General features: G+C 35.3%; 1 long non-coding RNA gene across 1 annotated transcript in view; it reads left to right on the forward strand.

The window, feature by feature from the left end:
* Positions 1 to 23,879, forward strand: part of LOC146873269 (uncharacterized) — a 36,261-nt gene extending 12,382 nt beyond the window's left edge. The window contains exon 4 of the long non-coding RNA XR_014983498.1: positions 23,847 to 23,879. This is a non-coding gene — a long non-coding RNA (uncharacterized LOC146873269). The remainder of the gene's footprint in view (positions 1 to 23,846) is intronic.
* Positions 23,880 to 24,654: the final 775 nt, after the last annotated feature.

Genomic DNA, 24,654 nt, shown 5'->3' on the forward strand with positions numbered 1-24,654 from the left:
AAGAATTTATTACGAGGAATGTTATCGACGACGACAATGACGATGATAATAATGACGATGACGATGACGATGACGATGATGATTCGATAGATTACGTAGATGTTATCAAGTTTTTTTTAGTATCTTCGTGATGTAAGTATTTTAAAGCGAAGCGAATGATTAATTTATCGGTAGATAAATCGTCAGCGAATGCAATTAAATCGGATCTCACGTGTATCGTATCGATTGAAAATTGTCATGATAAAATCGTTACTCCTTGTTATTGCAATGTCTTCCGCGTTCGAGAAGGAGACTGTTAAAGATCATCAGTGCTACCTTGGTATACCTCGTTTATACCAGTAGAATTCATCGTTACTTAGACTGAGAGGTGACTGAACGAGAAGAAAACAAAAGGAACGGTGTGTAATCTTGTGCGGAGGTGGAGGAGGTGGGCACGTTTCCTTGAAGGTGCGCACCTGTCACGGATAAGGAGTTCCTATCGACGACGATCGCGAGGGCTGCTGCCTCTATGAAATCTTTGCTTTGCTAACTCTTATAATTATGGCCTTCACGTCGAACACCTTCTACCACTTCTCTCTCTCTCTTTCTCTTTCTCTTTCTCTCTCTCTCTTTCTCTCTTTCCCAATCTATCTATCTATCTCTCTTTCTCTCTCTCTCTCTCTCTCTCTCTCTCTCTCTCTGTCTCTCTATCTTTATCTCTTTTTCCTTTTTATTTCTTTTTTTCCATCGCATGATCCCTTCTAACTCCAAGAACGATACAGGTTTACCCTTCGTGAGCAAACACTTCTTCGTGTCTCTGTTCTTCTAAATCGCTCGTAAAACATGCTAATTGCCCTTGGCTCTCTTGTATGTTCGTTCATTCTATCGTCACGAGAGAACCGACGAGAATAAACTATAAAAAAAAAAAAAGAAAAGAAATAACGAAATATCGTGGAATAAGTTTTTCAAAACGAGAGATTTTTAAACATTCAACAGAATGTTCTAATTCGTGATATTGTATATTCGATTAGGCGCTAATGGTTTGTTGAAAATTTCGAACATGACTTTCATTTAAATACGATAAGGTATAGGGAAATAACGAATATGGTAGATCGAAGGAATGATTTCCAAGAGGACTCTTCGATGGGGAGTAGGAGTAGGAGAAGGAGGAGGAGGAGGAGGAGGAGGAGGAGGAGGAGGAGGAGGAGGAAGGAAGGGGACGAAGGAGAAAAGAGTGAAAAAGAAAAAAAAAAGAAAAGGATGGCTTTTTGCTCGAGGGATGGAAAGGGGTTAGGACGATGGAAAAGGGGGTTAAAAAAAAAAGCGTGTTGATGCCACGTCGAGAGGGAATTATTACGGTGCTCACCGCGAATGCCAGAGCTCGTTGCGATGCCGGCATGGCAGAAACGATGAAATCGGAAGTCGCTGCCGTGCCGGGGTATTTATCGACCCCGTTGCCATGCCAGCTCCTCGTGTATACAAGACTGCCGCCACCACCCGCCACCATTATGGATCACGCTCCGGGGGCACCTGTGAGCCGACCGGCCAGCCTATCAACCTCCGCTCACTCATTCTCGTTTTTTTCCTTCTATTTTTTTTCCTTCTATATATCTCTCTTTCTTTCTCTATCTCTCTTTCTCTTTACTTCTCATCTCTTCTATTTCAACCTCTACGGCATCCATACTCATTTCAAGGGAAAATTCGTTAAAAGTCGTTCGCAAGAATTCCTCTTTGAAAAGGTTTTTTTTTAATTCTATATCTCCTCGAATGGATTATCATTGTGAATAGGTTTATCGATCGATTCCTATTTGCAGAACATCGACCTTCTTCTTTCGTTCTCCTTTTCTTACCTTTTCCTTCTGATTCGATGTGTTCCATATATATATATATATATATATGTATATATATATATATACATATATATATATATACATATATATATATATATATATATATATATATATATATACGTATGTAGAATATATATACTTATTTATACATATTTGTATATGTATATATATATACATATGTATATATATACATATATATATACGTATGTAGAATATATATACATATTTATACATATTTGTATATGTATATATATATACATATGTATATATATACATATGTATATATATACATATATATGTATATATGTATGTATATATACACGATTGTAATGGTATGCATCAAAGTGACCTTAATCTTGGAGGGTGACAGGTAAATCGATCCTATCGATCTTCTATGCGTTAGATTAATTTATTTGAGTTCCTTTGAAGATATCTACGACCGTCATCATCAACGTTCCATCCATCGATTCGGGACATTGATAATGAATATTTTATGAATACGTATGCATGTAAATACGTAGATCGGTAACTTCGCTTTCACACGCTCACTATGTGAATTATGCGATTAAGTCCAAGAGAAATGAAAGTTTAAATACGTCCGACGTAATATCTGAACTTTATTCTATTATGATTCAAGGAAAATTCGATGTTCGATGATATTTAATATTCTATGTCAACGGTGTAGAAACAAACAGGCAATATAAGTGCAAACATTGTTTTTGTATTCTAAACGTTCGACCGTATACGTTTCATTCGTTATACTACGTCGAACGTCGGCATTAATAATTGACATTAGTGATTTCGATAGAGTTTAGATAAACTAGAGCGCGGCTAATAAAACGTTTCTCCATGGAATTGCCTGAGAAATGAATTATTTAAAACGTAGGTAATGATAACTAAAGTAACAATGGCTTGCTCATTGGAATATATTATTTTTAATTTCAAAATGATTCGACATGAATACAGACATCAATTTTTAACTTATTCATGATCGTTAATTCATTCTTCACGATCGGGCTATCACTTTTCATGACATCCTACGTAGGAAACTGTCGAATTAATAATCGAAATCTCTTCGTGATCGTAGAAACCATGAGAACGAATAACCAAATAATAGGGTCGCAGAAATTATACTGCAGAGTCGAAAATAGCCGACAATTATTCGCTGACTGGCGTCGTTCTAATGTCACGAAGAGAAGATTAATTTTATCGCTTGCTCTCCGTCGAGAGTTCAGATACGAATGTCGTATATATGTATGTAAATAGAGACCAAGAGAAAGAAAGAGAGAGAAAGAGAAAGAGAAAGAGATACACACCTTTATAGACTCTATTATCACTAAGGAAAGAATAAGAAGGCGAATCGATATTGGCTCGAATTCTTCTTTCTTTCTTTCTTTCTTTCTTTCTTTCTTTCTATCCTTTTCTGTCCTTTTTAGTATCGTGGTACCTGGGGCGTGCAACCAGGCACCAAGTTAATTTATTTGAAAGTTAGCGATACACCTAAATTATTACTTTGTAATCGTTGGAATAAATTGATTTCCCTGTACCCATGATAGAGTGAAAAGAACTAATATTACTGACATTTAATTCCAACAATTCACCACCATCACTATCCATCGCCAATACTACCACTACCACCACCACCATCACCATCGTTGGAACTACGACCATGTATTTATCATACGTCTAAAAGTAAAATTGAAATAATTTCTCTTGATATCTCTTGAGTAAGGTATTGTAGGTTAAAGGCAACCTCGAGAAGAAGTTCTTCTCTCGGAAATGTTCGAAGGCAATTAAAGGCGAGGCTGTATCAGTTACCGTCCAGGAAGTATCCGGAAATCGAAAGCGGCACTCGGTTGAGAGTAACTAGGCTACTGCTATCCGTTCACAGAGTAATTTGAATCGACGATTGATGAAAGAGAGAAAAAGAGAGAGAGAGAGAGAGAGAGAGAGAGAGAGAGGCGAGAGCCGTATCGACAAGTTACATCGCAAGGATGTCGGTGAAAGAAAATCTTTATTTCGTTTGAAAAACCGAACGTATTTGATATTGCTCGTTCATTTAATTCGATTTATTATATAAAAGAATTTTATATACGGTATAATTTGCCATTGAACGTTATTGTCCTAATAAATATCCATAAGAAAAATCTGAAGGATTTCATATAAAATATCGAATTAGATAGAAGCAAATCGAATGTGTTCACCGACGGACACGAATATCAAATAAAAAGAATTCAACTTTTTTAGTTGTATGTCCGAGCAAATGATGTCAGCCGAACGATCCACGTCCGTTCAACCATGCGGCGGGGGGTGCGAAATAGCGTTTCTATTCAAAGATCGAACGTCTAGGATTCCCCTTCCGCCTTGCGAAATTGCCTTTCATTCCATTTTCCATTTGATCATGCGTAAAATACGATCGCCCCGTCGCGCCGGTACATGTCTATTTCTAATATGTCCAGTCATTCTTTTTCTTATCGATTTTTAAAAATTATTTATTTTCTCTCTAATTATAGATTTTATTCGTGCGTAGATCGATGTCACATTTTCTTTCTGTTTCTTGTGTTGATAGGTTATAAAGCTTAATTAATCGATGAATATCACAAATGACGTACGTTTTTTCAAGTTGATATCTTTTAATACCGTTGATTGCGTCTCCAACAATATATTTATATATATATATATATATATATATATATATATATAAATGATAATTTAAAAAGCGTGTATTTTTTACAATGTATCTTTTACGGATGTAAAACACGATATTTGATGTCAACAGCAAGATATACTACATCACGAAGGATTACTCGGTATCGTGAACGTATTATCGAGAGAGGTGACATGATAGGTAATAACGGCTTGACCCTGCATTTTGTGAGACAAAATCGATGCTTTAGTTTCAGGCAATTTTTTTTACGAACCCCTTTGTAGGTGTTAGATCATTATCTTCCATCAACAAACCCACCTGTTTTCCTATAAACCATATATCCTTTTTCTATCAGTTTTCAGTATTTTCATTAATATTATTATTGTATCCGTTGGAAAAAGTGATCGAGTTGTTTTATCTGATTATTTATATTCATTGTCGAACGAATCTAATCTCTTTTTAATATTTTAATAACGTATAGAAGTTATAATGATTTTCCTAGAAAGGAGAAAAACGAAAATTTTCTTGTTTTTCGTAAGAAAAAAAGTTAATTTTTTGCAAAGGAGAAATTGCAAGAGAAAAAGTGGAACGATATTGAAAGAGATCGAGAATAAGAGAGAGAGAGGGAGAGAAAGAGAGAGGGAGAGAAAGAGAGAGAGAGAGAGAGAGAGAGAGAATAAATAGGGAAGAAGGAGCGCGGGAGCAGGTGGGTCCACCAACACCTGATGCTCCCTCGTTTCCGTCTCATGACTCGCCAACCGTAAATTTACGATTCTCTTCGTCAGGGGCGTGACCGAACGCTCTCGAAATGTTCATTCGTAAAAGCTAGTACGTATTACGTCGGCTTCGACTAATTAAAAACAATTCTTGTTTAGTTTGCACGAGTCGTATTCAGTTTTTATCCAGTAATTTTCGTGTTATTAAATAATATTAACGATTGGTTCTTTCTTTTATTCGTCATGATGTCGATTAGTGATGGAGTAATAACGAAGAATTATCGTTGATTTATTTTGTACACTGAATGAATCGTATAATTTTAGAATCTTCAAATATTTGAATTATAACTTAAAAATTTTCTAAGAAAATATGATAACCACGTATCTTTATTTGTCGTAATAAATAAAAAAAAAAAATATATATATATATATATATGTATGTATGTATATATATAAAACGAATAATAAAGGACAGAAATTAATTGGAAATATTCATACGAAAGAAAAATGTTAATTACTTTCAACGAATTTTGCGAGAATAAAATTTATTATATTTTACCTTGTAATAAAATCATTATAGAAATATATTCAATTGTGAACGATTAAAAAGTGGAAGGCAAACGATGCGTATTAAAGCAATTGGAGTAACAAAAATAAAAGCGGTAGTAACAGCAACAACAATAGTAACAACAATAGTAACAACAATAGTAACAACAATAGTAAAGGCAATAACAGCCAGCAGCAGCAGCAGCAGTAGGAGGAGGAGCAGCAGCAGCAACTTACTGCACCAAGACGGAAATGTTTCGGATTTCGTGGCTGGCTTTGCTCATCGTTGCACCTGGAATTATTAATCACCCTCTGGCGTGTATTATGGCATCGCCGTTCTATTGTTCGAACCAGTAGAACGGAGAAGAAACGGCAAAGAAAAGCTAAAGGAGCGATAGAGTGAGTAAACGAGAGATCCGCGAGCAAGACTGAGAGTGAGAAAGTGATAGAAGAGAAAAGGAGAGAAAGAGAGAGAGAGAGAGAGAGGGAGAAAGAGGGAAACGTGGAAACGGGATTGGAGGCTGTTTCGCGTGTGCGAGAAACGTACGTGTGGAGCATATATAAGCGAACCTGGAAGCGGAGCTTGAATGAACTACGAGACCACGCGGCCGTACTTCCGGTTTGTTCGTCCATCTCTTTTTCTATATACATTTTATACTCTTACCTTCGTCTCTCTTTCTCTCTTTCCCCTCTCTCTTTTTTCTCTCTCTCTCTCTCTCTCTCTCTATCTCTATTTCTATCTTTATCGTTCTCTTTCATCGTTCATACATATTTCTTCCTTTCGTTTCTATAGCCTCGGAGATTCGCGTTGCTCGGTACGAGACTACATACATAATTTTGATGTTACCATCGTCAATTATACGAAGCCGAGTATAATCAAGCCGGAAGATATAATGATTCGGCGCACGCGTGTTTCTTTATTTCTATATATACTCGGTTGAAACATTTTGTCTGGGAGTGTCTTTTAAAAAAATATTCACTGACTTTACCATGAAGCTGGAAAGATCGAATCGGTGGAATGGCTTGGTGAGCGTGACACGAGAGACTTGGACTCCTCAGATTCCGGAATATCTGAGAGCTTTCGGAGAAAGAAGAGGAAGAAGAAGAAGGAGAAGAAGAAGAAGAAGAAGAAGAAGAAGAAGAAGAGGGGAGAGAGAGAGAGAAAGAGAGAGAGAAAGAGAGAGAGAGAGAGAGAGAGAAAGCGTACCCAATCAAGTCAGTATAACTGGAGGGTCACGTCTTTGACAGATCTCGAGAAAACGTGTTTCGTAAGAATTTCAGGCGTCCTCTCCTCTTTTTATCGCATCTCAACGATCTTTTCGAAAAGGTGGAACTTCTTACCTGCTTGGAAAGTATATCCGGCTAATCGGTACGTGCGGAAATCTTCAAGTTTACTTCAAAGTCATGTTTCCAAGTTTTTCAAAAACTTTATTGAAGGCGCAAAAAGATTTTCGAAGATGATTGAACATGGAAAGAGGTTGGGATCATCTTTACTATTCAATTTGAGACGAACTACTCTTTTTTTACGTCAGCACCTTTGAACGAATCAAAATTCGTTCACCTATTTATACCTGTCCTGTTTTTTCTTTCTTTTCTTTTTTTCTTTTCTTTTTCTTCTTCTTCTTCTTTTTCCTCTTCTTCCTCCTCCTCATGGTGACAAGATCGAGGGGGTGGGGGTACGATCACTCGAGGTTTCGTGTTTTTTCTCGATAAGATTTTGCATAAAATGTTGTGTTTTATACGCGAATGAATATAATTTATAAAGAATAGAATTTATAAGAAATAAGAACCATAGTTAATCGATGGAGGAACGACTTTCTTAAAGAAAGTGTCATAAAAAGATTCATCATCGATCATTTCAAACACGAATGCACGTCAAGGAACTGTGCCGCTGAGTTAGCGACTATTCCTTTTTTTTATTTATTTATTTATTTATTTATTTATTTATTCGTCGCCAAAGAAATCGAGAATATGATAAGTTTCCCTTTCTTTTCTTTTCTTTTTTCTTTTTCTTTTTTCTTTTTTTTTCTCATCAATTTCGTTTATCGAGATTATATTACTTTTACAACGTGAGATCGAACTCGTTATTAGAGTGCACTCGTTATTAGAGATCGACAAAAAAAAAAAAAAAAAAAAAAAGAAAAAAACGATGTAATGATATAGGGTATCACGAGAAAAAGAGATTATATATTTTATGCTTTTTTGAATTAGAAATTTCCAATGAGTACAATTATATCGACCGATCGACATGAAAGTATTTTACTTCATTAAGGATAAAAGATAACGATAAAGTTAATTCGATGGAAACGAAATTTTTTTTTTTCGAATCTAATAGGAAGTATCGAATAACACGATGTATTTTAACGATCGCATAACTATTCGTCAATTACGTAAACGTAGCAGGAAGTAAAGGAACACCCTATGTAATTGTAAGAACCCGTAGACAAGTGAGTCTAAAAGTCAGATATTCACGAATAAGAGAGTTCTTTCTTGCACGCCTTTCTAATAAGATATTAGACATTGGGTAGACAGTCTGCGATAAATCGAGCGTAGGTCTACCCTTATTAAGAATAACATACGACACCCTTTAATGTATTCTCGTGAGACTCCGTGCGTCATACGGGCGTACATTAGTGATGGTTCAGGTGAAGTAAGAGGAAAGGGTGCAAGCAAGAAGAGAAGGAGAGATGGAAGAATGAAACAGAGAGAGAGAGAGAGAGAGAGAGAGAGAGAGAGAGAGAGGGTGGAAAAAGCGAGAGAGAAAAAAGCACACGGTCGGAGCTCATAAGCTCGTACGCACGCCACACGTCCGATAAATGGACGAGCAAAAACAACTCGAAGCTTGTCACGTTTCCAAGAACATTTCGTTTCGATCGATACGGCCTGCCATTACTGCCGATGTATAGTTTACGCTCGCCACACTCGTTCTCTCTCTCTCTCTCCCCCTCCCCTCTCTCTCTCTCTCTCCCCCTCCCCTCTCTCTCTCTCTCTCTCTCTCTTTCTCTCCCTTTCTCTCTCTTCCGCTTCGTTTATTTTATGTACTTGCTTTCCCGAAGCATTTACGTTTTATTTCGTTCTATTTTCATTCGTGGGGATAGGATAGTAGTTTATGCTAACATAAGTTTGTTATAACAAATCATAAATCAAGAAAATCAAAGTACGTTTGATTTCTTATCTTGATGAAAATGGTATATATATATATATATATATATATATATATGTGTGTGTGTGTGATATTAGAACAATTAAAAACAATTGGCATCGGAACGTTGTCTTAAATCTTCGCATAAGATCTTTTATTAAATAGATTTCACGCTGTAGTCCGTGTTTTTCGACGTAACGCATTTCGTAATATATACGTAGAGATAGCCGTATAATGCAATTCGCACCGGACTGGAAAATCAGGGCTTTACGTCTGGGAAAGAGACCTCCTAGATCGTGAATCCGCCTCTGTCTACATGTCATTACGGCCTACCAATTTCGAGCAATGCACGCTCACCTAATAGAGGAATAATATTATATAATAGATCGAAAAACTGAGATCTGAGATCGTTCTACGATTATTATTTATTATTAGAGAAAAATAATTTTTATATATGTATTAATGCAATTAAATTATATCAGAGTATTTATAATTAATCAAAAATACGGATTAATTTAAATACCATAATTGTAAAAAGTCCATATATGATTGAATTTAATTAATGAAAGAGAAAAGAAAAAGACTCGACTTTTTATCACGGAAATATATTAGTGCGAGTTGTCGAATTGATTTGCCGTGAAAAAAGATCATTTGTCGAGGGCTCGTCATCGAGGAAGAATGATGAGAAAATGATCGTATTGCATAATGCAGATGGAGAAAGTATAGACACGTGTACAATGTCCACAGACGACGGGTAAGAAGCGTAGATTTGACTCGTTGGGGTTCTTACTGGGCCTCCTTCATTCCCTTATCATACTTTTCTCCTGGTCGTTTTGCTGCCCTTCGCCGAGTCACCCTCGTCGACAGAAGCGCCAGCGCCCAAAGTAACGCTCGTAGAAGCCGACTTGTGTACCCACGTATACGAGCAAACTATTGATCCGTGAGTAGTCACGCGATTCCCTCGTAGAAACGCCACTCAAACCTTTCCTGTGTCGTTTCTCCATCCCCTCCTTTCCTTTCCTACCTTCGCACATCGATCCCCGCTCTCTTTCCACTACTAAAACAACCACCACCTTTTCCTTCTTCTTCTCCTCCTCCTTCTCTTTCTTTTCCTCATCTTCTTCCTCTTCTTTCTCCTCTTTTTCTTCCTCTCTTTCTATTCTTTCGCTTTAAACTTAACTCGGATTTTTATAATATCGAATAGTTATAATCATTAGGTTTCCAGATAGATCGGCGAACATGATAATCTTCGTTTCTTCAAAGTCAAACTCGTTTACGTTCTTTCCAATTTTCTACGACGTTATGTAGAACGTTTCTACTATCGATTACAGGATGTTTATTTATTGACGTAATTGGAAAGATTTACGAATTTTTCTTTTTATTGCGAGTTAATTTGATTTAAAAAAAGAAATCATCGATAGAAAATTCTCAATGATCTAATTAATTTAATAATATTATAAACGGAAAGGAAGGTTTTAACGGGCAATGACATTGGATCGTTCTATTCAATTAAGCCGACGATCAGAGAGGAAGGCATTGAGGTGTGGACAGACGGGCAATGTCGGTTCAGGAATAACCTCACCCCATTTATTTCATTTTCCATCGTACATCTCGTTTATGTCACCTCGCGACTTTTGCCTCGCCCGGTTCGCAAGCATCGTTGGCTTTCACACTATTATCGCAGGTTTCTTGTCCTACCTTGCTCTTCTCTCTACCTTTCTCTTCTAGCCTCCCTCCTTTCTTCTCTAAACCCCTTAGTTCAGCCCATTTGCCGCGCTTTATCACCTGCCATCGCCTAACTCGCGATATATACCCACCTATGCCGCTCTGCTGGGCTAGGTCTTATCGGTAATGGTCCTATTTTTGGAATCTCCGCCCATTCTTCGCGTGACCCACCTCTACCGGCACCCCTACAACTCCGTAGTTTCTACCCTTCTTGCAGAAGAAGAGGAAAGAGGAAGAGGAAAAGGGGGGGAGGAAGAGGAGGAGGAGGAGGAGAAGGAAGCGAGATCCTCGTAACCGCACGCAGTTGGCCTTACCACGAAACACGTTTCTTGATACCGATCCGTAAAGGGAGGAATATAAAATTGTTCAGCCACGAAAGTGCGTGAAAGTTGGATCTTTAGGATAAAACGTTATCTTCGGAGTCCTTCGAACATCCTTTAAGAGAAAGTTTGATTTTTCTTTTTTCCTTTTCTTTTCACTCTTCTTTTTATTTATTTTTTTTTAATTTTTTTTTTTTTTTTTTTTTTTTTAATTTCATTACCTTAAAATCTCTATGTCTATAATTCTTGTTAGGTTGGGAAACCAAATATCGTTGTAATATTTTCTTTTTCTTTCGTTTTTTTTTTTTTCTGTTTTCTCTGTAATAACTCCCATACAGAGAACGTACATACATATGTACGTACTTTACCTATCGGCGAAGTTTCGATAAGACGAAAAAAAGAGATTTGAATTAACCTCGGCATGGAAAGAGTCTTCTATTTGTTGGAGGGCCGGTTAGCGTGACTTGGTTCACGGATCGATAAACAGCGCTGGGGTTCCCGACTAAGCAGCCTCGGGTCACGAGAATATTATTAAGCGTGCTTTTCCGACGTCGAAAACGGAACCGGCTTGCCTAGGCCACCACCATAGTTCCCTATCCTGGCTTTTGCTTTTAGCTTCGTTCCGTGGGACGATGCCGACGAAAGGGAAATATGTACCTATTTATCTTTAAAGGCACGAACCCACTTTTCTCATCGTCATTTTTAAACGCAATCAAGATTTTCATTGATAGGACCAATAGAACTAGTAATAAGTTTCTTTAAACAGTGTTATTGAAGTTTTTTAATTAGTCCATTTCGATTTGATATCAATGTGGATATACATTGTTTCTGTGTTTACTCGAATGTTAATAAAAAATATCTAATGAGATAAGAAAAAAGGAAAAAGGAATAAAAAGAAGAAGGAAAGAGAAGAAAAGAAAAGAAAAGAGATAAATCCTGATTCATATATATATATATATGAATATATATATATATATAGGTCATTCGATGATAAATTATCTTATCCATTTTTCGTATAATCATTAAATAATCCTCCTGAAAGGACGAGTCATGTTGCAGACACGTTGAAGGCGATCGTTAGTTTTGTAGATAATACATTCGACATCTGCTCTATCTTCGTGGCGAAGGGGAGAGTAAAGCAGATGACCAAATGACTTTCGCGGTTCCGATCTAATGAACACGAAATGTTCCTTACGTGAAAAAGAATAGATGAAAGAGTAAAGAGAAAAGTAAACGGAGAGAGGGTAAGATAAAATGGAGCGAATTTTTAAGTATTTTCAAAGACAGTAGAGAAAGATGAATAGGTTTTCATATACGAGTTAAAAAAGATAATGTTGTGTGTGTGTATGTGTGTGTGTGTATATATATATATATATATATATATATATATATATATACGGTCATGTACCCTAAACCACAGTAAACGGAATATATAATGCACATATATTATATTTATATGTAAATATATAAGTATATATATTTTGCATAATTTATAGATACATCATATGTGTTATTATATCATACCGTATGTAGGTCTTAGTTATATATATATATATATATATATATATATATATATATATATATATTTATAAAAAATTTGCACGCACAAGAGTACTCCATACGGATATATGGAAAAGTAGGTGTCTAAGACGATCGAATGGGATCGACAAGAAAAAAATAGTCATATGCCGTCATGCGGTCATTCATGTCCACGTATACCCCACGTAAAGTTTTTTGCTTTACTCGCGCGTACACGTCTACATTTCTATAGGGCACACGTTTCGTCCTCACACACGTTCGTTTCTCGGTTAAGCGTTTAAATCGAACACGTGACTATACATCCTATGCTACGTGGTGAACCGCCTACGTGCCGGCAATCGCTTTGCCATCGATCAGAAGCGGTCTCGGTAAATCGTATAAATCGTAATTCGCTAAGGGTGGATGTACATATATACATATATACATACATACATATATATATATATATATATATATATACACAAGTACATGAGTTATATATAGGTATAGATACTTAAAGCGGCATTAAACGTCGATTTATAACTCATACTTCGATAACATTCTTAAAAAGAAAAAGCAACAAAACGATTTGGTTGCTTTTCGATTATAGTCAACGTGGTGCATTCATTCAGGCGAGTTTCAACGAAAAAATGCTTACCGGACGATTCGATCGCGCGACCAAAAATCTCCCATGCGTGACGCCCACTTGTCCCGTCAGCCTTGAAGAGCCAGCTGATAGGGACGACCACCGGAACGCGTCTCTCGGTTCGCTCTGTCTCTTTGTTCGGCTTTCCTGACGCGACCAAAAGTTTCGACGCAAAACATAGCGTTTCGGGCTGAAACGAGCACGCTCGAAACGCTATGGACAATCCTCCGCTTTCCATTAATTTCGTAACATCGAATATTTTTTTTTTTTCTTTTTTTTTTTTCTTTTTTTTTTTCTTTTTCTTTCATTCTCGTGGGAAAAGAAAATTCGAAATTCTCTTTCAATTTAGAGAGATAAGTCGGTCGATTCATGCAAATTCATCAGATTACTAATTCCTAATATCCTAAACCTATTTTCATTTTTCGTATAGTTGTATCCACATAATATATCTTTTTATCAATAACACATTTATATATATCAAGTAATCTCGAGTAAATATCTCATTTATATATTAAATATATATTAAGAATATATTTGTTTATGTGTCAGTAATAATGAAAGTGATATAAATGAAAAATCTTTATAAAATTCAATCACTTATCACTTTTATCGTATATTGTCGAAATATATTATAAGAGAAAAATATTTGATACGGGATTTTCTTTATTTATCCTTTCGTACTATCAGATATATTATATATACGATTTATTACTTGCTCGATATAAGTCTGTACGAAAAAAGAGAAAAAGAGAAAAAAAACGAAAAAAAGAAGAAAAGAAAAAAGAAAAGGAAAGAGAAACCAAACAACTTTTAATAATATCTGCATATATAGACACAGTGATAGAAGCTAAGGGAAACACTTTTTATAGGCATTGTCCATGGTGTGTTATTCAGTCGCACGCGCCTCGCGCGTAATGGACGCGTTCTGGAAAAGTACACGATGCGTATGCTCTTTTTATTACGTGCCACGTAGACACACCAGCCAAGAGAGTAAAAAGAAAGAACGACTTACCCCTGTTGCTTTATGAGGTGTCGATACCGCGCCCCGTCTAAACCTACATATATAAAGGACGTTTACTCTGTTAACGCGTGTGCGACGAACGCGCGCACGCCAAAGTATAAGAGAAAGGACGAAAGACTTATCGTTCGCTTATTGCACCGACGAACTTTACGACGAGCCAAGGTGGAGGTTATGGGATATGTTCCTTTTCTATCCTTACACGTCCTTCTCTATCTTGACTTCTAATACAGGGAGCACGTTCTGCCGCATCGAACTATCCTATCATTCTATCTTTTATATTATTAATTTTAGTTCTTTTTTCCCCACCCTCGGCTCCTCCCCCCTCCTGTCTCATCTTAACGTTTTCCGTTTTCTTCTTTATTTTTTCTTTCTTTCATTTCCTTTTTTTTTCTTCTTTTTTTTCTTTCTTTTTTTTTTTTTTTTTTTTTTTATTACTTTTTTTTTATATCCATATCGTACATCTTTTCGAATGTTACCATCTTATTAAAAGCAAACTAAGTCGAAATAGACTTTTACGATTATTTGTATTTAAGAAAGAAATCTTTTCTTCTTTTTCTTTTTTTTATTTTGTTTTGTTTTTCTTGTTATTATCAATCAATTTATATAATTACGATATTTTTTATATCGGTTAAAATTCTTTGTAGGAATATAAAGGATATTATTTGTTCGTTTGATAAGTACTTGAATAATATCAGCTATTTACGTTGTGATTCATTTTAATCATGTAACAATGTAATTTTGAAGGAAATCGTGAATGTCAATTTGTTTTAAAATTACATTTTTACTATTTATGCTCTACATATTGTCGGAACAAGTATATGATGACTTCCAATTATATAAAACGAGGTTTCGGTGAATATATTAGAATTTTTTTTTTTCTTTTTTCTTTTTTTTTTGTAATTTTAAAAAGCTTTATTTTCTTACGAGAAAATAATTTGACAGGGATCAAAAAACAAAAAAGTTAATTCGATTTCATTTATTAACCATGGCAATGACTCCACGTATTCGATAATTCAACTCAAAACGTAGGCATTTAAATGGATAGAGGTATGTACATACATGCACCGACAGGGGTAAATTTCCTCTCTCGGCTATGTTATAGCAGTAATACCGTCGAAAAGAGAAAGGAGAAATGAATTACGTTCGGTTTGCACGTGCTACTCCGTACGGTGAGATAGAGAGTTGGAGGAGGAAAGAACGGGGACCGTGAGAAATTGGAGAGAGAGAGAGAAAGAGAGAGGGAAGGGGAGAGAGAAAGAAAGAGAGAGAGAGAAAGAGAGAAAGGTCATTGATCCTCGAGGAAGTCTTCACGACCTTGCAACGAAAAGTGTTCGGTTATGCGGGGAAAAGGATATCGATTTGATTTCCTTGAATTAGCTGACGCGACTATAATTTCGTTTCATTACGAAATTCCACTCGAATTAAAATTCAAATTAAGCCAATATTCTCCTCCCGTCTCCTTCTCTCCACCTCTCCTCTTCTTTCACCCATCATCTTTCGTAATTTAATGTTTCCATCGAAACGATGAGGATTCGAACAAAGAGGTTGCGTTCTTTTTTTTTCTTTTTTTGTTTTCTTTTTTTTTTTTGTTTTTAATAGCAGTACGACGTAAAGTTCATTTGATGGAAAAAGAAAATGAAAAAGTTCGGATGTTAAGATGAGTTCATAGACGTAAGAAAAGGAGGAAGATAGGAAAAAAGAAGGAAGGAAAAGAAGGAAAGGAAGCAAAACGTTTTCTCAATATATAGAAGAATTCGAGTCCGCAATGCGGCTAACCGAGAAAGAAGTCGAATGATTACAGTCGCGCGATCAGTGCGCCATGTTTTTTAAAATGCAGCGAACCGTCACGCGAGATGCCACCCTGATGGTGCCGTCGGCCCTGTTACTTTTGCTTCTGCTGTTGCTAATGCTACTAACGGCAATGAAGGAGGAGGAAGAAGAGGAGGAAGAGGAGGAGGAAGAGAAAGAGGAGAAGGACGAGTACGAGGAGGGAGTTTATCGGATGTCCGCCGTTGAGGAGGACGACTTCGACGTCGACGTCGAGGATGGTTTCGACGGTGGCCGGTAGCCGCAGTGCTGGCGCAGCGCCCTGACCTCAAAATACCGCCATTGGATCGATAGAAAACTTCCTTCCTACCCTTCCTGTCGCGCGTTCCTCGTGCGGACATCAAAGAACTTCCCAAAGAACACATTTCTTATCCTTTAACAAGTACTATTTAATTGAAATATCGAAAAGTATAATTAATCATAATGATTAGAAATCAAATGATTAGAAAAGTTTTAATATTCCTATATGCGAATATAGATGACGAAAGATAATAACATATAGTTTTAAGGATTTAAACGAAATACTTAAGAATATTTGGAATTTATAGACTATTGTACGAATTTTTTTTATACTTCTACGATTTTAGATATTGTTCTTCTATTACTATCTTTTTTCTACAAATTCTATTCTACTCTCTCTCTCTCTCTCTCTCTCTCTCTCTCTCTCTCTCTCTCTCTCTCTCTCTCTTTCTTTCTTTCTTTCTTTCTTTCTATTTCTTTCTGTATTCTTCAGTGTGCTGATAGAAAAAGGACAAGCAAACGCAAACGTTTGTATGAAATGGATTAAAATTCGATTTATTCCGATTAACGTTCTGGCATTACGAAAATTAGATCCATTGACCTGCAAGAGGTAGGTACGTTTAACAATCTGCCATCTTACCGCGAACGTGCTTGAAATCAACCGCATGAGATCCGAGAACTGGCGGCTATTTTGTCGAAGCGGTTTTAAAAGTCGCCTCGGAAATTATCCTGAATGTTCGCCGATGTAGAAGGAGGAGAAAGATGAAAGGTCGAGAAAGTGAGGAAAGGGTAGAAACGAAGGGCAGGTCCTTACGGACCTTTCGTGTTCTCGCTTTTGGCATTTCGCACGAATTATATACTTGCGCCTCCCCTTTCCTTATCCTTCTCCGTTTTCATTAGAAACGGGTTTTCTAAGGTCAAACGTTAGTACGTAGGTTAAAAAATAAGTTCCCATTTAAATATAAAGAATTGAATTACTGTACGAAAAATAAATTTTCTTAACTTTATCCCTTTTCCTAATATCATTTTTCTTTTTCATTTCCATAAATTCGATTAAATATCTATATATTTTTCGTTATTTCCCCGTAAGATTAATGGATTGCAGTTCATGTTATTTCAATATACGATTAAGGTAATCCAAGTAGGATTAACCGATTAAATCCTTTCGACGTCATTACATTCGCCTATTAACCTTGCCGATTGCGTTCGGTAAACGTAACGGTGAACGAATATTAAGTCTCTTTCTATTCGTAAAAAAAAGAATTAAAGGGAAAAAACAAAAAGTGAAAGATAGAGAAAGAGAGAGAGAGAGAGAGAGAGAGGAAGAGAGAGAAAGAGAGAAACGTTAAGCCATTGCGCATTTCGGTTAATTTTCCTTTACGATTAACTCGAATCGCACTCGAATAGATTTCACGCCCGATTTAATAAGGCTCGATCATGCACGATCGCATGATCGCAGGTGTATAAACGAGTTTTGTGAAATACGAAGCGTTTTATGCTGAAAAAGTATATATATTCCAGTATCCAAGGTGCCCAAGAGCCGAGGAGAACTTTACAATCCTAATTAGTGGCACTTTGGTAAAGTCGTTAGCTGAAGTATTTTCGATAAGACAACGTAGGATGGTCGAAAAGACCAAGATGAAACTTTTAAGCAAAAGCGAACGAATTCTTGTAGTATCTTTTTTTTTTCGATGAACTACACTCGAACAAAGTGTATCCGATTGTTCGTTATTATTAATTATACCGGTCGTTGTTTGTAATCAAAGAAAATATCTTCTTATTTCATTCATTTTTTTTTTTTTAGTCCTCTTAATAATTAGTAACGAGCTTGAACGCCAAAAGAATTTTCGTCCTTAACGATCGAATACTTTAAACCAGTGATTCTCAAAGTTCGTTCCACGAGAACATCTTAAAATTCCATGGAAAAAAAATTCATGGATCACCATGTGACGGTATGAATACGATCGAATTATTGAGACGCGTCAAATTTTATAAATATTATTCATGTTAAATGAGAGTATGGTTGATTCGACGACATCGCTTATTGCTTAATTTTGTTTCAGTCGAATGAAGCTTGAAATATCGAAACAAAATCTCTCTTTTATATAATATATCTGGAGTTAAATTTTTAACGAATATTGAATAAGAGGTGATCGTTCAACAAAAATATCGAGTGTTACGGGATCAAAAAAAAAGTTTGGAAATCTCGACATCGAGCGATACAATATAAATGTGAATAAAAAGCAAAAGAAAAAGGTTTATCGTTTGAACGTTTTATTACGTTATGTCAGTTTGCGAAACGTTAAAGGTATTATTAACGGATAATAATCTGGAAGAATTGAAAATGTTTAATGGGAAAAAAAGAGAAAGAGAAATTGTTTGTATCTCGTAAGAAATGTAAAAAAAAAGAAAAAAGAAATCAAAATAAAAAGAAAACAAGAAGAAAAAAGATATTTCATTATTGTCGATATATAACGAGACTATTCCTTTAAATCGGAATCCTTCAAAAAAAAAAAATATATATATATATGTATATATACATATATTTGATGACAAGTTAGATGTCTCTCTCATGACATCACGTACATACTTGTAGAATGGTGGAACGAACCGTGTGGACGAACCGGAGGAAGAGAGTAGGTCGGTTTGGGTTAATGTCATGTCGTCTAGGTCAAGGAATGACCACTGGACTCGATCGGTCGTTTATCTCAACGCAGTCGTAACCTACTTGGAAACTACCGGTAATGTTAATCATCATCCATAGATCGATTCAAATGTTCTCTCTCTCTCTCTCTCTCTCTCTCTCTCTCTCTGTTTTGTTTCAAAAGTCGTGTAAAAAATTGTTTCTTAAAAGTTACAAACATTTCTTGGATTTTCAATTAACAGGAATTTCAAGGAACTACGATCGAGTTTATTTGTCGTTCAATTTTATTTTAATTTATACGTTTCCGTAATGATAATTGAAATTAAGTTCTTTTTTTTTCTTTTTTTTTTCTTTTTTTTTTTGTCGTTAACGTCAATTCGAATATAAAGTGATTCTTAGATGCATATCACTCTCTGATTACGCTGACTCTGCTTACATGGAAGAGAATAAAGATTGTAGAGACACCGTACCTTTTCTTTTTTTTTTTTTTTTTTACAATGAAAATATACAGTAAAGAGAGACAGAGAGAAAGAAAAAGAGAAAGAGAAACAGAGAGAGAGAGAGAGAGAGAGAGAGAAGAAAAATGAATGAAAAAAATAAGATACTTTATTAAACTCGAGCACACTAGATGCTATTTTGCCGGTAATTATATACCTTGTTGTATCTCGTGTTATTTTTATATATGCAACTTAATTACTACTAATTATGAACAAAGACTTTGGTATTGCATCATGATGTATGTATGTATCAACGTCTTGGATATATTTTATGAGATGGAGATCGTTACGAGGAATCAATGTTTGTCTCGATCGAACGATCGTCACTGAATAATATTTCATTATTTTTAGATCGTTTTATATTTAATCGTGATTTTATTTGTCACGAAAGAGATCAATTTTTTTCTATCGACGATACATCGATATCCTTTTACCGCAATGATCTTTCGTTTGTTTGCCAAAAAAAAAAAAAAAGAACAAAAGACGAATTTTTTTCCATCGAATCGAAAAAAAAAAATAAATAAATATGTTAGAAGATCGATCTTATCGAGGGAATAGGAAAGAGGTATCGTAGAAACGAGTCAGACTGGTTCCATAAGTCGGGCGATGTTGTAGTTTCCCTTTTGTTTCGCTATATAACCGTGCATCGTTCATTCATCGAAGTCGTTATCTTCGAGCGGAACGCGCCGTTTCGTTTTCATTCGCAGGGAAATGCGTTCGTAATGTGTGTCAGGGTTCTTCGATCTAAGACTTAGAAGATCGCGAATCAAACGTGTTTACTTATTTATTTACTTACTTATTTATCTATATCTACATACATATGTAATTTCTTCCCATTAATCGTTCATGTCGAAATTTTTTATATCGACAGTTTTATTCTTGTTTTTATTTTCGTTTTTATTAATAAAAAAAAAAAAAAAACGAAAGGAACGTATTCAATCGTAAGATCGTATCGTTTAGTAATTTGTTTATCTCAGATTTATCTTTTAATTACCATTAGATTATTTTAAACGTGGACAATTACGTTGAATATGGAGTATCGAGAAGCAACTGTATTACCGTTTCGTTTTATCTTAACTGCATCGGAAAGCCCGTGAAAGGTAAGCTTGTACCTAGAGTTAGAGCATGTTCGGAGAACGCGAACGGGTGCACGCTAACGTTAGCGATGCTTAGAAAATTCCAGGAATTATAATACCTCGTCCCTTACTAGCAACCTTTCTTCGCTTTCCAGGAAGTTAAACATCACGGGCTAAGTCTAACTTTCCCTCGACTTGCTTCGAAACTGTCATAGAATGTACGATAGTATCTGAACGAAGAAGGAATAGAGGTGAACCTTAACAAAGGGAGTCACTTAACCTTTTTTTTCTTTGTTTTTTGTTTTTATTTTTTATAACGTTTAATCAGTCTTCATTAAAAAAAAAGGAAACGAAAGCACGGCCAATTAATCATATTGAAATCTCGCAAAAGTTAATTAAAATTTATCCTTAACCTTTTGCTCCTTCAATCGGGAATTAATTACATCAAAACGACATTTCGCTTGAAAATATAATTCTTGATAATATAAAAAATTTCCATTGAAAGTTGCATAATAATGCATAGTTGCGTATCGATTGAGGTAATATATAAATAAAAGTAGTATGATAAAGTATGGTAGATATCGAAAGGACTCATAAATAATTAAGCGATATCAGTCATTGGACGTGAAATGAGTATTTCTAAAGTCTTAAAAGGGAACACGAATAGAGTAATAAGTAATAAATTTATTATTTATTACTCTTCAACGTGTCACCATCCGAAACATCATTTCGTTCTTTCGTTTACATATGAGAACGAGCAAACGACACGAACAGACTAGAAAGGAATATTAATTATAGTGCTCCTTGAAAAGTGAGATCGATCGGTTCTATCGAGTTTGTTGCTTGGTTAAGCCTTATTTTATTTTTCCATGTAAAAAAAAAACAAAAAAAAAGAGAAAAGAAAAAGAAAAAAAAAGAAGAAGAAAAAAAGATTCTAATCCATTCTAACGGAGAGAATATCGTGAGGTAAGCTATCGTAAAAGTGGTTATATAATTATCATTTTAATCTTTGGCTTTTACTGTAAGTGGAAGAAGACCCACCAGAAGCCGAAGTGAAATTATTTCGTTACGTCTTAACGCATAGCAAAGATAGATCTCGTAATCTCCTTCGAGTGTTATCCGAACAGCTGTGGAGATCTTGCGACGTTAACTTAGCCAACATGTTCACGGTAGAACGGCGTGGAAATCGAAAGAAGAGAATTTCTGGATGATGCAGCCGATTTTACGATTTAGCTGCAATAATGGATTTGCGCGGTTGCATTAGAATGCTCGATCGTAGATCGAAAGAGGATTAATGATCCGTATCTTGATACCGTTACCTCTTGCGTCTTGTTCAAAGTAATACGCCATTGAGATTTTTCACTTCCGCCTTGTTTCGCTATCGTCCAACGAAAGGGCCACTTTCTTCATCAAAGATGAGAATATTTATTTTGCTTTCTAATCTGTTCTTTTTTTTTCTTTTTTTTTTGTTTTTTTTTTCTTTTTTTTTTTTTGTTTTTTTTTCTTTTTTTCTTGCATTATAACAAAGCGATCAAATTATTGTCGTCGTTAGAATATAGATCGTTACGATATAAATAATAAATAAATTTAAATATAAATAAGATTTTTCACTTCCGCCTTGTTTCGCTATCGTCCAACGAAAGGGCCACTTTCTTCATCAAAGACGAGAATATCTATTTTGCTTTCTAATCTGTTCTTTTTTTTTTGTTTTTTTTTTTCTTGCATTATAACAAAGCGATCGAATTATTGCCGTCGTTAGAATATAGATCGTTACGATATAAATAATAAATAAATTTAAATATAAATAATCGATTAATAATATAAATTGTTCGCTTTGAAGCATTGTGTGAAAATTCATTGGAAAAGAAAAAAGAAACAAAAAAAAATAAAGCGAATATTTCGAATAAAGACTAATTGCCAACGTTGGCTTCTTCTTCGATTTGATTACGAGACGTTCAGGTTTAATCGATGTATTTATCGTTCATCCTCTTTGCTAAATCCACTAATGACTCATTAAAGAAGCAACGTTCGCTCGACAAAGCCAAACGGATACTGAAGAATAAAGGGAAGAAAAATAAAGAGAGAGAGAGAGAGAGAGAGAGAGAGAAAGGATAGTAACGAAGAGTATTGTAAATAATGGGATTATCCTGGTGGTAATTACGGCGCTGGAAACGACCTTCGTTTCTCGTGATTCGCACGAGCGAAAGAGCGAAAGAGAGAAAGAGAAAGGAAAGATAAAGAAACGTTCAGGAAGAGAATGAGAATAAAAGGAAAAAGAGGAAAGAGAAGTGCGAGTGACGATCGTCTATCTTTCTCACTCTTCTTCATAACTACCAACTATAATAGGAAAAGCTGAGAGTAACCGTGTGTTTTCGTCTAACGATTAATTATTGATAATTATCTTCTTTCTATCTCTTATACTCTCTCTCTCTCTCTCTCTCTCTCTTTCTCTTTCTCTGTCTTTTTCTTTCTCTCTGTGTTGTTTCTCTAGAGTGTAACGGTAATCTCGTACATTGTAATCTTCGTTCTTGTGTATTGTTCGCACGTTTGTATCTCTCATTGTCATTTGCCAACTCACTTTTGTCTCTCTCTCTCTCTCTCTCTCTCTCTCTCTCTCTCTTTCTTATCCACCCTTTACTAAAGATAGCATTCTTGCTTTCGTTCTGCCGTGCGGTAATTTTCTTCTAATTATCTTTAAATACGTTTGTCGTAAAAAACCTGATTAGTTGTTAGCTACGACAAAGTTAAACGAATTGCGAAAAGTATGTGCATCTTAGAAAACATTTAATCACTCTCGTGGACGAGCTCGCATGCTTTATTTTTCTTTTCTATATCGCAAAAAAAAAAAAAGAAAAAAAAAGGATTTCGTCTGAGCTCTTGTCAGCGATAGAAAGTTTCATATATCAAGTTCAAGCTAACGTCTTGGCTGAAGTCGTAAGCGCATTTGATATACGAGCTTCAGTATCTTCTCTAACATCCGGTTGATTTTTTTGTTTTTTTTTTTTTTTTTATTTCTATGAATTCCATGATTAAACTTGTTAATCTTTCAACGATTAGAATGGTATTTCTTGAATAATTTTGCATTAGCTTGTATTATTTAGAATTAAGATTATAAAAGAATATCTAATATAAAAATAATAATATTATTTTACATAAAATAATAATGTTTACATGATTGCTTATTTATTTATACGTCATAAAAATAATCGTTTTCATTCATCGAAGCACGCGTATTTTTGAATATATCGTTGAAGATAAGGATAATCGTAATGATCGAATGGATCACGAAAAATCAGAAAGCGTTGCCAGGATACATATAGGGACTTTCAATATAGGAAATTTATTTCTTTTCTCTTGACGTCATAAGGAAAAACAAAGTTTGGTTTCTTTCACTATCTCTTTTAAGTGTAATACAAATCAAGGCTAATATTGTCAATATAATATGTTTACAGATACTTAACGGAAATGGGTTTGGTCGAACGTGAAGCCAACATGCAAAATCTCAATGTGTCAAGACCCGGAAGATCGAGGGATCTTTTTGGCGTACAACTCGAGGTAATTTATTTAATGATTATACCTAAATAATTCATTAAAAGATTATTCATGAAAAAGATTTGAGATAAATAAAAATATATCGATCGAATAATCACGACATTGTCAAGTTATTTAGTTGAAAGAAAGAAAGAAAAAAAAAATAGAATATTAATAGAATATAATAAAATATTATATAAATTTATTAGATGGATAAATTTTTTATAAGTTAAAAAATATATTTTACTTTTGGAGAATAAACAGAGTTAAGAGAGTTAAATGAATAGATATATAAGATAAAACCTGAATCGAGTAAGACCTTGAACGCGAACGCGATAATCGATCGGAGACATCGACGACGAAGGAAACAATGCGAACGTGCCGAGTATACTACTTGTCGAGGGGTAAGAATAAATTCTATGGTGGCTGTTGGCAACTTCGGCTCGATTCCAATGCTCGACTTTTGCCAAGAATTGTATGTGACGTTGAACAAGTAGTGAGAGGTCCGAGTCATAAAACCGGTGTCGGTTCTGGTACAACGAGCAGCCACCTGAAACTGAAACGACGGCGAGAGGGAAGTCTGTTTCATTTCTACTCTCTTTTTCTCTCTTTCTCTTTTCATCTCCCTATCTATTTATATATCTATCTCTTACTCGATCTCTATCTTTCCTTTTTTTCGTGATCTCTTTTCCTCTTATTGGCGTTGGCACGTAGAATCCGTTTTACCAG

Source organism: Vespa mandarinia, chromosome 1 (genome assembly GCF_050613455.1).
Source record: "Vespa mandarinia isolate Hongniang chromosome 1, ASM5061345v1, whole genome shotgun sequence".
In the NCBI taxonomy this organism is placed as follows: domain Eukaryota; kingdom Metazoa; phylum Arthropoda; class Insecta; order Hymenoptera; family Vespidae; genus Vespa; species Vespa mandarinia.